Raw genomic sequence first — 12,370 nt, 5'->3', positions numbered from 1 at the left:
CGCTTGGCATGGAGTCGGCTTGAGATTCTCTCTCTGTATCACTCTGCCCCTCTCCCTGCACTCTCTCTAAATACATCTTTTTTTTTTTTAAGATTTAATTTATTTATTTGACAGAGAGACGGCACAAGCAGTGGGAGCAGCAGGCAGAAGGAGAAGCAGGCTCTGCTGAGCAGAGAGCCCGATGTAGGGCTCTGTTCCAGGACCCTGGGATGATGTCCCGAGCTGAAGGTAGCCGCTTAACCAACTGAGCCACCCAGGCATCCCTCTAAATAAATCTTTAAAATTTTTTTAAAATGGGGCACCTGGGTGGCTCAGTGGTTTGAGCCTCTGCCTTCGGCTTGGGTCATGATCTCACGGTCCTGGGATGGAGCCCCGCATCGGGCTCTCTGCTCCGTGGGAGCCTGCTTCCGCCTCTCTCTCTGCCTGCCTCTCTGCCTACTTGTGATCTCTGTCTGTCAAATAAATAAATAAAATCTTAAAAAAAAGTTTTTTAAATTCTTTTAAAAAAGGACCCAAGGCTGCAATAAAAAGGAACAAAACCTGGATATATGCTACAACAGGAACACATCTTGAAAACACAGGGCCGACGGAAAGAAGCCAGTCACAGAAAGTGACATGGATTATACCTGTGTCATCTCCTGATGACAATCTTCCCAAGTTGAGCTCCGTGGCCTTCTTTTATGCACTGGCAACATGGGCCCTAGGTGAATGGATGAACAAACCGGTCCTCCCCAGGCAACAGTTCGGTCTCAGTGACAGAAATGCACAATTGAGCCACAAACACACAGGAAGAGATCTTAACAGTGTGTTGTTCCGTGACAGAGGCCAGTCTGAGAAAAGACTACACAACTGCACGATTCTAACTCTGCGACACGCGGGAAAAAACAAAGCCGTGGGAGCAGTAAAGAGAGCAGAGGTTGCCAGGGGTTGAGGGCGGGAGAAGTGCTCAAGATTTTTAGGGCAATGACACGATTCCATACGATGCCGTAATAATGGGTGCATGTCATCAGACATTTGTCAAACCCCATAGAATGTCCCACAGCACGAGTGAACCCTGGTGGAAACTAGGACTTCGGTCAATGCCGCTGTGTCAGCATTGTCTCAGCAGTTGGAACGAACGTACCGCCCCAGCATAGGAGGTCAATAAAGAGGGCATCTGCGGAGGGGAGGGGAGAGTATAGAGCAGTTCTTTACTTTGTGATCGATTCTTCCGTAAACCTAAACATGTTTCCCAAAGGCTATTAATTAAGTACCTGTGCATTCAGTTTGATACTTATATCAGTCGATTGATGAATAGAGAGATAGGTAGGAGGGAGAGACTAAGCAATTCACCCAAGGCCAAACTGCTAACTGGGGAGGAGGGAAGATGTGAACCCGGGACTGTCAAGTCTTTCCGTGGCCCCAGCCCCAAGGGGAAGGTCTGCCCACATTCCTGCTGCCTTCCATGTCTGCGCCGGCCACGACGCCCAGCAAACTGCACATCAAAGGGCCAAGCCCAATATTTTGGTTGGCACCAGGGGAGCAGGGACAGGGAATGGGGCCGAGAACCCAGGGGAGGAAAAGGGAAACCCCTGATGAGGAGGAGGAGACCTGAGCTTCTCCAGCAGCTGCCAGGGCCTCGGGGAGGGAGGCCGGGCACACGAGTGCAGCCACAGCTGCCCTCACTGTCCTCAACCCCAACCCAGCCTTGAGTGACCAGCAAGCTGGGTGACCCCACAAGCCTCTGGCCTCGGCTTTCTCGTCTCGGGATACAGGACACCAGATGATAGCCTTTTAACCGCTTGTTTTCTCTTCAGCCTCCGGAGAAAACCGGAGACAGGGCAGGACAGGAAGGAGGGAAAGACAAACCTCATGGTCCTTGCCCAGTCTGAGAAGAGGCCCCTCCCTTCCCAAGAGTAATGCTGGGAGCCCTGAGCGGGCTGCTGACTAGAACAGTCAAAACAATGATGACAGCTGCAGGAAGGCCTGTGACATGGTTAGAGCCCCAGGCCAGGGCTGCCCCCGCCAACATGCCTCCAACATCTTTGACGAGGACCATGGTATAGGTAGTCACAGGCTTGGTAACTCACAGTGATTACCCCAACATTCTCCTAGAGTAAAACCCCAGGCATAAAAGGCACAGGGCTATGAGGACATGTCCCCATAGTGCTCAGGGAACACGGCCTCCCTGTGGTCCTTCCTCACTGCCCCACATCCATCACCTGTGCCCAGCGCAGATGTGCCTGTCTACGGCCTTTGCTCTGGGCCCCTCCGCCCATCTTCAAGGCCTGGAAAACTCCTACTGAGCTCAGCTCAAAATCCCCTCTTCCAGGAAACCTTCCCTGCCCACGTCAGGGTCTCTTCTGGGTCTCACTAACTCCTGTGCCTCCTCGGATCCCAGTGCTAATCATTGTACGGTGACTTCTAGAACAGGGCAGACTTATGCGGAATTCAGGAATAAGAAAGGATCTGTGGCAAAGTGGGGGGGACACGGGGGCTCTAGGTAGGGGGACAGCACAAGGAAAGCCTGGTGGCTGAGAGGCATGAGCAGGGCTGAGGGCGGCCCCAGGCTCCAGCCAGCAAGTGAAGCCCCATGTGGGCACCATATGGGGGAGGGGGGGCTGTTGCCAACAGGAGACTCCTCGCCCTCTGGGAGCCCAGGGGTAGCAGGGCACCTCCAGGTCACCCATCAAGATACCAAACCCAAACCCACTCAGACAAATCCCTGGCTCTGGCTCAGTGGCAAAAGCTTGGGCTCTGCAGGAGGCTCAAAGAATCAATCAGGCCGTAATTAGGGTCATTATTCGTCTCTTTCCACAGTGGTGCCAGGGCTGCCTGTTTATCCAACACTTCCGTGCCAGGAGACCTCTGATTTCCCTTCCCCTCCAAGCATGCCAAGCCAGACTGATATTCCGGGCTGGCTCCAGACCCCAGCAATGGGCTCCCCAGTTCTTCTGCCCCTCCTGGCCATCCTCCTGCAGAAAGGGCTCTCTGCTTCTCCCTCGGGATGGGATGGCTTCCTTGGAACTGTGGCCTCAGGGACGATTTATCCCCTACCTAAAGCTCTTGAGCTCCCTCAGTCTATGTTTAAGAAGCCTCTGCTCTGTGACAGGCCCTGCTGGGAGCCAAGAATGATTCACAGAGAATGAGACACAAACCTTCCTCTCGAGGAGACAAGCATGCTGCCCAAATGGCAGCTACAGCTACAGCCCGCGCCCGGTGCTTTCCAGGGCACGCGGGCCTCCACACACCCGCTCACAGAGCATCTGGCCAGCTCCGCAGGGAAGCAGCAGATCCACGATTTATGGATGGACGGGGAGGAGAGGCTGGTGGAGGCTTGGATAGGTGTGCCGAGCTTCAGTGAAGGCCTTACAGGGACAGACCCAGGGGTCTCGGGCATGTTTGTGGCTGCAGTCTGGACAGGAGCCAGGAAGGGACCCTACCTGGGGAACCTGGCTTCTCTTGACATAGGCGGGACCAGTTTCCCAAGTCAGGACTATGTGTGTGGGCTGAGTAGATCACAGGAATGACCTGGCCTTGCCCTGAATGTGGAGCTTAGCATCTCAGAACTTAAAATCTCTAGCTCCAAGCTCTCAAAACCAGGGTCTTAGAATTGACTCACTCAAGATTCATACAATCACGAAATCCTGGTGCAGTCCAACAGGGATCTAAGAACTATCCTTGGATTTTCAGACTATCTTTGGATTTCAGACCATTTCAAATGTCAGCAGAGAAAGATCTGGAACATTCCATCCAGCCACCCTTCTCATGCAGAAATCCCCTGTACAGCTCCTAGGGGTGGTTCCCCAGCACAGCGGCCTGTGTGGGCTTGCATACATCCTGTGATAGGCCCCTCCCTCCCTAGAGGGCTGACTTCTTCCCCCCTGAAGCTGCCAGGACCCCTACTGCTGCTACCCACTGGCACTGACAGGTTCTCCCCGGAGCAGGCAGAGTGAGCAAATATTCTCAGGGCTTCTGGCAGGGCCTCAAGAATCAGCCTGGGGGCTTGGTGAGGGGGAGCCTTCCATCAACCTCTCGTCTCGGCTGACACCCCAGTCCCTCCCAGGAGCACAGTGATTCAATCACAGGGACTAGGCTGACTTTTTCCGAGGCCTCTCCCTGGGTCCTCGTGAAGGGGGGCACCCAAATGGGAGGAAAAGGAGAAAGCTGAGTATGGCAGAGACTTGCACTGAGCAAATCTGTCCCTGCCCAGTTTTTAACCCCCGGAGGTAATGGAGAGCAATGATTTATTTTATTTATTTATGTAAAACAGCAGTTATCATACAAACGGGTTTCCCAAGCAGGCCCTTGGGGTTGGGAAGAGAAGCAAGGCCTACCACTTAAGGAATCTTTCTCTTGCTTCCTTCCCCTTATATCTACCTGCATAGCCTCACCTCCCCCTTCCCCCTCTTCACAGCACTCTGCTCCAAGCGCACCACATTATCCCGTCTCCCCACCTCCACACCTTTTGCTCAGGTGGGCCCTCTGCCAGGAAAGCCCTCCCCACCACTGCAGTTCAAGTGCTATCCATCTTAACAAGGACCCTGTGCAAAGCTCGGTCGGACCCCCACCCTCACCCCCCAGAAGCCCACCGCCTCCTGTCTCTGTGTTCCCGTCATCTGGCAGAACTCTCCAGACATGATCGCAGGCCTCCGTGCCCAGTAATTATCTGCTTCTGTAGTAGCTGCCTTGCCTACCAGGCAGGATTTCAGAACCATTTAGCCAAGCTTTTCTGAGGAGCCCAGTGTCTGTGACCCTGCACAGGGCGATGGGGACACAAGATACCCCAGTCCCCATCCCCATGAGGGGAGTCACTGTGCAGGGGGCCTGTGCCTCTGCACTGGGCCTGGCACCAAGGAGGCCGCAGGGTTATCTGTCAGTCGGAAAAGCTGGTTGAATGTGCAGCAGCAGGAGAGGAGATCAGAGCCTCTTAAACCACGCAACTGCGTAGCCGTTTCTGAGCCCTTTCCACTTCTGCTCCTGAAGAATAATTAGCCTCTCCCAACTGACAAGAAAAAAGGTTACTAAAAAAAGTCTCAATTAAGTATTTTCTCCCACAATTTTTGCTTAACTCCCTGAGATCTGTTTATACACATCTGCTCTGGGTCTAGAACAAGATGACCTCAGCCTTAGCACAGAATACCGACTTCCTGTTACTCTGTCTCTCTTCATCGTGGTGTCCTGTGAAGGACAGGGGCCCCTCTACTTCCAGGATGTCTGAGAACCAGGGGCCTAACCTTTTCTTGCCTCCTTTCAAATGTCTAGGTCTCCCTTCCGTAACCAAAGAAAACTGGACTTACTTGAATGCTGAGGAAGAAAGCTGCAGGAATATGCTGGCCCAGCATGCCTTGAAGGTTCATGCCAGTTCCATGATTCAAGACCTCCAGTTCCACCATTTGCTATTCATTCCTTTGGCTGAAGCATCACTTTCTCTAGGATTATCTTTTAAAATACCGATCCCTCCTAGAAATGGGAGCCCTTTAAACTCCCAAATTGAGGGTCAAGGAAACTTAGTTTAATATATGGCTCTAAAGGCAGGAAATCACTGGGACTGAGAATGTGCACTGAGAGCCAGTCTGCCTGGGTTTGAGACCCAGTTCTACCACCTACTAATTGGTATAATACCACCAGACCTCAGCCTCCTTATCTATAAAGTGGGGATAATAATAGCACTTCATGGGTTGTCATGGGGATGAAACGAGCTAATATGTGTCAGGGGCTTAGGCAAGTCCCTGGTACACAGGAAGGAATGGTCTACAAGACAGCTCTACTGAGAGCTTCTGATTATTATTACTCTGGTTTTTTTTGTAAACTGCACGGCACTGTCCCCGTTAGCAGCCAGCGTGCTGCCCTCTGTAGCTTGTCTCTAATCTCCCCCTTCCCCACCGCCACCAACACTTCCCTTCGCTTTTCTTTACCTGGAAGAAGGTATCAGTGGCTGTGACCAGGACTCCTGAGGATGTTCTGTCCACAGAGGTGGTGATGTCACTTCCCTGGAACAGCTGAGGGGACAAGGGGACAAACCCAGTCAGATCACTCATCAGTCCATCCTGCCTTCTCCTCTCCTACCTGACCCTCTGCAAGTCCCCACGCGTGCCCACCCTGTGCTGAGTGTGGGCCCCAGGGATGGGCCACACCTTGTCACTGCCCAGGGAAGCTGCCGAGCTGACGGGGGGATTGTGTGGGGGGGACCCCACACAAGCAATCCTATCCACGCATGCTGCCCACAAACCAGCCCTAACCCCAAACACAGGGAGCCAGTACCCCGAACCACTCCCGCCCCCTCCGGAACCCACAGAAACGCAACCCAAGTCCCAGCTGCCCTGGAGAGAGACTGGGGCTGCTTGTGGCTCCTGGGGTGAGGGGGCTGAGGTCCTTTCGTGCAGCCCAGAGACCTGCTTCTCTGGAGGTAGCCACTGAACCAGCTGCTCTTCTAACCCAGCTACCGAGGGAGGGCCAGGGGGCTGGAGGCGGGATCCGGGGCACCGCAATTATGTGGCTAACTTCTGACTCATGTGCTGCCTCCCCTATCCCCAGCTCCTACAGCTAGCGGGGCAGCCCTCCTGTCCACGAACTGGGAGGAGAGACGATACCCATAGGCCGTGGCAAGAAAAGGAGAGAGGAGGTAGCCCTGGGACAGTGCCGCGGGCTTGCGAGGATGCGGCCACATCACCCACAAGGGCTGGCGTGGCTGGGAGCCTCCCTGGGCCTCTCAGAGAGTCAGAGGCAGAGCTAGGCCTGGGACCTTGGCCTCCTGCTGCTGTGCAGACCCACGATAGGGGTGGCTCAGGCCCACTGCCCAAGCCCATACCAACATGAGAACTCTGATGCCATCGGGTCCTGGAGTCACACGCTGGCGAGAAACACACAGCCAAGGCTCAGCCTCAGACCAGAGCGGGATGGAGCTTAGAAGTGACATCGAGCTCCTGAGACACAGACCCCCAGGGCACCCGAACCCTGCCTCCCTCTACTTGCAGTCCCCAGCTTTCTCCTAGTGCTACCGTCTACAAAGCTTTCTTATTTCTTGTGTCTCCTATTAGGACCCTAAGTGACGGATGGACTATAAATAGAGCAGGGCATCTCAAACTTCAACGTGCAAACAAATCACCTGGAGACCTTGTTAAAACACAGTCTGACACAGTGTTTTCTAGGAGGTCTAGACCAGGACCTGAGATTCTCCATTTTTTTTTAAGATTTTATTTATTTATTTGATATATAGAGAGAGACAGCAAGAGAGGGAACATAAGCATGGGGAGTGGGAGAGGGAGAAGCAGGCTTCCTGCTGAGCAGGGAGCCTGATGCAGGGCTTGATCCCAGGACTCTGGGATCATGACCCAAGCTAAAGGCAGATGCTTAACAACTGAGTCACCCAGGCACCCCAAAAACACAGTTGTTAATGCATGCGCACTGGGGTCAAACTGTCCAAGTTAGAATCTTGACTCTTACTGTGTCACCTTGGGCAAGTTACCTAACCTCTCTGTGCCTCCATCGCCTTATTATAAAATAGCAACAATGACAACAGTATTAAACCTGACTCATAGGGTTGATGTGAAGATTACATTATGTAAAATGCTTAAAGTGATTCTTCTTTCAAATTTAAAAATGGAGATTCTGAGAGACGGACACAGCCAGCAAGGTGGCAGAGCCAGAATTCAACCCCAAATCTCTTCACACACATCCTGAGACACCAAGCCATCACAGAATGCCACAGCCAGCAATTCTTCCTCCACACGTGGAGACTGAGGCCCAGAGAAGGGTGGGGAGCAAATTCATGAGAAAGTTGGTGTCACAAATCCAGGTTGATGACTCCCAGCTTCCTGCTCTTTCCACCTCACCATCCTTCTGCACTGAAGGGAAAGTGACACAGATTCTCTCTGAGGGGTCCCAGCTTCTCCTGTCAGCCTGCACATGGCTGGTAGCTAGCCTGGAAGCCAGATGTGGGAATGGCGCGATGTGGAAGTTGCCTGCCTGCCCACCGTGGCCCAGGTTTCCCTGTACTCTCAGAGCCCTGCCCAGCAGGCTGGGTGAGAACAGTCCGGCGGCCTCCTTCCATCTCCATCTCCTCCTACCTCCAGTCTCTGGCACTGTGTGGTCTCGGGGTCCCCCAGCTGGGGTGGCAGGCAGAAAGAAGGGGACATGGCTTGAGCCCGGCTCCACCCCCACCTTGGCTTCCAAGCACGGGGCCAGTGGGAGCCTGTGAGTCACTTCAAGGAAGTGCTTGGCCCCAAACAGGAAGTGGCTCTTCTAGCTGAAAACCCCTTCAGGATCCCCCAGGCCCCTGAGCAGCAGGTGGCTTGGGGAGCAGAGCCTGAAGAAGCTGCCTGGGATACAGTAACACCTATTTGGATTCTACCTGAAACTCAAACACGGCGTCCATCCCTGGACTGTGAAACGTGGCCAGGGGCTTTTTTGCTATGTGATCTTAGGTACATCAGTGCCCTTCTCTGAGCCTTTATTCCTTCATCTGCAGGATGTGGGGCAGCATTACAAGACTGCCTAAAGGGACGCCTGGGTGGCTCAGTCGGTTTAACGTCTGCTTTCAGGTCAGGTCATGATCCCAGGGCCCTGGGATCGAGTCCCATGTCGGACTCCTTGTAGGAAGCCTGCTTATGCATGCATGCGTTCTCCCTCCCTCCGACAAATAAATAAATAAAATCTTTAAAAGAAAACAAAAAACAAGACTGCCTATGGCCTGGCATTCCATGATGAAATGAAGGGTTGGAGGAAGCGAATACGGGTTTTAAATAAGTGAGAAAATGCATATATGAATGAAAGGCATTGAGTAATGTGGACACATAGATTGAAACACCCGCTAAAGGACAGGGTCCATCATTTATCTGCTCTTAGCTGTACGATAGAGATCTCACCGATGAGATCTCCTCCCACCCCCTGAATCACCCTGAGGCACAGGGAAGAAAGGCCACTGCCCAGAGCCCACACATCACAGAAACAGGCTCACAAATGAACATGGTAGAGAACATACGGGAGCCACGGGATATCCGTGGGACGCGCAGGAGTAATCTGCTCCCCTCACGCCACTCAGGCCCCCCTAAACCCCTTCTCCATTCCTTGGGCATGAAGAACAAAAGGTGATTCTGTCCAGATGAAGAACTGTGGGTCACTTTATTACTGATGGGGGAGAGGGACACTGGGTGGTGGTGGCCCAGGTTGGGGGGGAATGGGAGGGGACCAAGAAGCAGGAAGGTTTAGGGGCAAATTCAACTTGTCTAATCCTTTCTCTCAGACTGCAACGAGCAATGGCCTCTTGCATAACAGAGTATCTGTTTCCCAGGAATGCCGAGCAACTTTATTATTTATTTATTTTGGGCTTTTCTCCCTGTTCCACTTTGTGGTTCTAAGAGGGTGGTGCCCACAATAAATGCACAAAGTGGCTGAAGAACATGCTACGGTATCTTAGAATTCCCATCACCCTGATGAACGTGACACAAAATGGGACACAAATTCTTTACATTGACATGAAAGGCTGGGACTGAATGGTTTCAATTCTATAAATGTTCAAAAAGTTGAATATTTCATCTCTATTCAAATGATTTTATTTTAAAATCTGATATTCATTGATTATAATGTGTATAGTTTTGATTTCCATACATAATTTCAAGGCATAAAAATTATTTTTGAAGAGACAGGTTCTCCTTTCTTTGCATTTAATTTACATTTTTGATGGAAATATACTCAAATTCCACGCACCTTAAAGATCACGGCATTTTGTTTTGACCCTTCAGATGGTTACGATCGGCACCTGATTTTCAAATGATGCACAAATCCTGATTATAACACTGTAACTGTGGCAATCTCGCTACAATGAACAAATATATTTTATGAAATGAATAAGGAGTAATGTCTTAACCTCTCATCGAAACATCACCGGCCTACCAACAAAACACCCAGATGTGCACTTGTAATTATGTTCGGTCTTCTTTGCTATTTTGTCAATTTCAGTTGTATAAAATCCTCACTTTACATGTATATTTCAATTTCTATCATGAAGATATAATTGTCAAGGTGAGAAAATCAAATTAATTGTCTGGGCTTATTTTATAACCTTCAAATACCCGACAGAGATCTACGGGCCTCTATTTGTATTTCTGCCCTGGGCCCTGCACACTTCCAGGGCCTGCCTGTCTACTCTCTGCTCCTCAGGGCGGTGGCAGGGAGGGTGGGGTGGCGAGCAGGCAGGGAGGAGCCAGGGCCTCAGGATAGGTCTTGCAGTACCCTAGTCGTTAAGCCTGGTGAGAATAAGACCCTGAACATCTGAGCAGAGTACGAGCCCCACAGACAGCTGTCAGATGTGCTAGTGATTAACAGCAGTGACGGAGTACTCAGCTACCCAGCTCAGTCCATCCCGATCACGGTGAACTTAGTTCAGGTTCCAAGTTAGACAGGGCTGGAGGCTGGAGCCAGGTCTCCCAGCTGGGGAGCTCTGTGGGATTCTGCTTCTAGAAGCAGCGAGAGAGCACATGGGCATGAGGGAACAGCGGAAGCACAAGGAAGCTCTCAGAAGGCCCCATGTCGTGCGGACCATGCTGTTGTACGGCACCTCTTCCATACCACCCTTTCTAACAGGCGAGAAGAGCTGTCACTTATTGGAACTTCCTCTGGGCCAGACTCCAGGTGATCAGCTCCATATACACTCTATTGGAATATAATCCACAGATGAATTCTCAGGAGAGGCCTCTGTCATGCTTCACACACGTTCCCTGGATCCCTTTACGGTTCAGGGGCACACCGGCTTGCACGATCCCTCCTAGCGGCCAACGTGTATGGAAGTGTGTGGGCAGACCACCCAGAGCCTCCGGAATCCCTTCACTTGCAGTCATGGTCATTCCCTGGGGCCCCCTTTACCACGACCACCTGGGTAAAGGTCTGAGTTCTCCGGCATCCTTGCTCTGGCAGTCAGCTCTGGTCCCCTGTCCCCAGAGCTCCCATGTAGACTGAGCCAAGCACCCTTCCACTCTTGCTTTTCCTCCTCTTTCTGGTTCTACTTTCCCTATGCCCTTAGCAGCTTCTTTTCTGGGAAAACTTCTTAATAAATCACTCTTACCTGAATCCTTGCCTCACGGTCTGCTTCTAGATCACCCAACCCAAGACAGCTAGGTGATCGGTACTGTTAATTTTCCCATTTCAGAGACAAGGAAACTGAGGCTCAGACTTTGAGTTGTTAAAGCTTCCCCATATGGCAAGCAGCAAAATGGACTTGAGGTGGGCAAAGCCTGAGCCCTGAGCCCTCCACCAGCCAGCATGGTCTGATCTGCTTACAGCCCTCAATGCTGTCCCCTCCTGGCCATCTGAGCTAACTTTCATTTTTTTTTATTAGAAGGAAAGCAGAAGGCTCTGTAGATGATCCAAGGAGAATGACTAAGTCCTCAGATTCTTCTGGTTGGCTCAGATCCTGTTTTGGTCAATCCTTGTGAATCAGGGCGGGTCTGACATTCTGGGAATGCAGGGAGACTTCAAACCAACTTTATGAAAACAAGTTGTAAAAACACTGGCCGCCACTCAAAGAGGCCGGCTGATCAGCTTGGCTCCACGGAGCAGGGTTGAACAAGTTCACCAGAAGGGAACACGCAGCAGGACAGACTTCGGCTAGACCCAGAGGAAGAACTTCCTGGTCACTGGGAAGAAAGGGAGTGCTTGCTGGAAAGGGGTGGAGGGGGACAAACTGGGTGAGACTCGTCTGTTGATTGCCCCTGGAAAGAGCCAGCCCCGAGGTGGTGTACAGGGAGGATGAGGAACACCTGCTCCAGTTCCCTGCAGGCCAACCCTGCCCCGGCTCCCCTAGGGAGCTGGGTGTGTCCTCCTTGGAAGTCCGAGGATCCCTGACCTTCCCAGGCTTTTCTTGTTTGCAGCAGCTCCGAAGTCACCCTAGAGTCCTGAGACAGAAAAACATGGGAGCGCAACTCCGCCCAGCCCTGAGCGTCATCGCTGACTTGGAATCTGCTTTATGAGGATGCTCGGTTTGCCGGGTTCCTGCCTCCTAGGACGCCAAAAGTCTCCTCAGGAAAGGGTTCCCCGATCCTCCCACCCTCAAGATGGATGGAGGTCCTGGAGCCTGGCAGAGCTCAGGGCAGGACGGAGGGCTGCCACCTCCTTCTCCCCCGCTTCATATAACCATCCCTCCAGGAAAATCCCCCGGCCCCTGCAGAGGACTAAAGAAGGTGCTCCTAGCCCGTCTCACCCACTCCTTCCTCCAACTTCTGCTGGGCTGGCTCCTTCCAGGTGGCAATGAATAGGCGTGAGTCTCACCCAGTTGGTTCCCCTCCAGCCCTTCTAGCCTGCACTCTCTTTCCTTCCTTCCTTCTCACCCAAACCTCTGAAAGAGTTGTCTACACTCATGTCCCCTCTTCCTCCCTCCCACCTGCTGCTAAACCCA

At 52.2% G+C, this 12,370-nt stretch overlaps 1 protein-coding gene across 2 annotated transcripts in view; it reads right to left on the bottom strand.

Annotated features, from left to right (window-relative positions):
* The window catches only part of GDPD5 (glycerophosphodiester phosphodiesterase domain containing 5), a 51,935-nt gene extending 45,990 nt beyond the window's left edge, over positions 1-5,945 (bottom strand). For both annotated transcript variants that reach the window (XM_032853040.1, XM_032853041.1), the window contains exon 1: positions 5,898-5,945. The gene's annotated coding sequence lies outside the window, so the exon portion shown is untranslated. The remainder of the gene's footprint in view (positions 1-5,897) is intronic.
* Between the last annotated feature and the right edge of the window lie 6,425 nt (positions 5,946-12,370).

Source organism: Lontra canadensis, unplaced genomic scaffold, assembly GCF_010015895.1.
Source record: "Lontra canadensis isolate GAN:19392208 unplaced genomic scaffold, GSC_riverotter_1.0 scaffold7, whole genome shotgun sequence".
Taxonomy (NCBI): Eukaryota; Metazoa; Chordata; class Mammalia; order Carnivora; family Mustelidae; genus Lontra; species Lontra canadensis.
This window is presented reverse-complemented; position numbering and strand designations above follow the sequence as displayed.